The sequence below is a fragment of the Amblyomma mixtum genome, chromosome 9, assembly GCF_055824585.1.
Source record: "Amblyomma mixtum isolate Tamu chromosome 9, ASM5582458v1, whole genome shotgun sequence".
Lineage (NCBI taxonomy): Eukaryota > Metazoa > Arthropoda > Arachnida > Ixodida > Ixodidae > Amblyomma > Amblyomma mixtum.
The window spans coordinates 28,083,125-28,085,722 of NC_143020.1; the positions used below are offsets into that span (position 1 = coordinate 28,083,125).

The window sequence follows — 2,598 nt, forward strand, 5'->3', positions numbered from 1 at the left end:
GTCTGATAGAGAGTTGACAGCGAGCCTTGAGAGAGAGCGGACGCGACACCAGCGGCGGCCCAGGTGACCCGAACTGCTCTGTGCCTGTCCCCTGTGCCTGTGTCCTGTGCCTGTTGCCTGCCGTGCTCCTTGCGCGCTACCGAGGGATGCCATTGGGAGATCCCAATTAAAGCTCTTGCCTGCGGGCTTATTCCTCGGAGGTGTGTTCATCGCGGCCACAGGTGTGGTCGAGCTAGCGGAGTGGCGTTGACTCTGAGTTCAGGGTCCGAACCGTGCCAGTAACCCCACAGGCGTTATAAGAGCACATCTGAAATAAGCAACCCTTGAGAGCATTAATAGTGAAGGCTTAAGCGCACAGCCGCATAGGGTCGCTAACTGCTCTCCCGTTGCAAACCCTTCGCTCGCAGTGAGAAATCATTCGTCCTTGCGGACTTGCGGTTAGTGAAGCGCGAAAATTGCTCGAATGGCGGTGCCGGCGCTGCGATTTGCTGCTCCTTGCATTCATTCGTCGCTTGTTAAACCCTAGAAGTGGGAAAGGTGAGCGACTTTCGAGGTCACCGCGATGCTTTCGAGTTGTCTCTGACTAGACAGCTCGTCTGTGCAATCACCTGACGAGGCATATGGTGTGGTGGCTTTGCATGGATGCATTGCGGCGAGAAGCAGTGCCGAACTTTCGAGCTCTGAGGGGCGATCGCCAGCTGTGAAACGTCGCAGAACGGATGGGCTTTACGTGCGTGATGAGCGGATGACACGACAGGTGTTCGCGCGGCCGAGCAACAAACTCCAGGAATGTGTCGGGCTTCTCGACGAGACATCCGTGTGTGTGTGTGTGTAGCGTCATTCTCATTCCTTTTGCATGCATGCTGCGAATCGGAAATTTTTATTCGGCATTTCGCGTTCCTTTTTTCGTCATACTGTTTTCAGTTTTTGCACACGGCTCAAGTTGAGAAAACAAATTCTAGCATGCTAGTACTTTGGTCGATTTCGTTGTTTTTGGTGTTGATGACGTTGGCAGCATAGGTGAAATCAGCTGGAAGGCGTCGTTTCCTTAAGTGTGGAAAAAAAATGCGTGAAACTCTAAAAGAATACTATACCCTGGCTTAAGCATTATTGGTGAAGCACACAAAAGTGATTTTGCTATTCAAGGTAAAATTTTCATAACAGCGTTACATCATCAGTTACACAGCAGTCACGTGGAAATGAACGTAGGAGGGTGAAAAAAATCATCTTTCTTAGGGCGCGCGAAAAACAAACATGTATGACTCTTGTACATTTTATTTACAGGCGTGTTGTTCCTGCCGGTGAAGGTTCCAGCTCACACGAAGTCTGTGCGGGATCCATCCATGACCCGTTTGTGTGCAATCTCTCTTCATGTGCTGCCCGCATGGAAATCGTCAAACTGGTGAGCACGCGCTGAGTGTGCGTGTAGTGGAAAGCATTAAGGAATAACATGTTTGCCTTTAGTAAGATTGCGTACGGCTAATGATATCTGATTGCATTTATATATAGTTTATTCAGCAAGCAAGAACAGTGTAAATAGAACCACGTATGAAAATAATGTAAATTAATCATGTCTGTACTTTTCAAGTGACAGCGGAGATAGGTGTGCGTGACATGCAGTGTTATTCTGTGGTTTTGAATTTCTCTCAGTGACCACAATGTCAAGGTAGCCCCATTTCGATTGGTGCAAAATGCGAAAGCATGCATATACTAAAAAACTCAAGGTAGTCATAAACAGTTAAACTTGTGCCCTTCCTTGCAGTGCATTCTGTAGCGGTTTTCTTGAGCATAAAAAGACTGTAGTAATTATTTCTGTGCATCAGTTTGGGAAATCTGCCATCAAGTACCTTTAGCTATATAGAAACAGTTTGTTTTGATACTAATTATTGGTTTTGCAGTGAGCGTATTTTACATTTGTACGTAAAACTAGACTATTTTTTAACACAATGTCTAGCTCGTTGGGAGATTTCAGTGCACAGCATCGATTAGTGTGCAAGTGATGGTGTGCATCTTATGCAGATGTGGCAGACCACCCTCACCATGGGGTCTCATGTGCTCTGGAGCCAGGATACCAGATTCATGTTTGGTCACCTCCCAGCTGGTCTGGTTACCCAGCTGGGTGGCCATACCGGGCTCCTGAGGTGTCTGCAAAGGCCATGGTGCAGCATGATCAAGAGTCCTCTGCGAAGGTCACCACAGCTTGCATTGTGCAACCCAACATATTCATCCACACTCAGCTGCAGGACCATGACATCACTGGCAAGTGGTGGTAATAGCAGGAGCACCAACATCTACAACAAGGAGGAGGACACAGCACCATTTGGATTCTACCTGACAGACCGGAAGTGCATGATCAGCAGCTGCGTGCGGGAATTGTACTCACTGCCACGGTTTCCACGTGTAGCTATGCCACAAGTAATCAGTGTACATTTGCTCTGCTTCAAGTTTGATGGCATACTGCTAGGAAGCCGGTGAAGTCTTCATCATTTTGGTGTTCTTCATTAAACTGGACCATATTGGTGGTATGCATGACAGTAGAAATCAGTTTTGTCTGGTGCTGCAGTTTTTTGTGAGTCAGGAAGTGTCCCAAGTGTTTTC

General features: G+C 47.5%; 1 long non-coding RNA gene across 1 annotated transcript; it reads left to right on the forward strand.

The window, feature by feature from the left end:
• Positions 1 to 452: 452 nt before the first annotated feature.
• On the forward strand, positions 453 to 2,299 carry LOC149328599 (uncharacterized). The gene is made up of 3 exons (XR_016285868.1): positions 453 to 537; positions 1,285 to 1,402; positions 2,020 to 2,299. It is a non-coding gene; the product is annotated as an uncharacterized LOC149328599 (long non-coding RNA).
• The last annotated feature ends 299 nt before the right edge of the window (positions 2,300 to 2,598 follow it).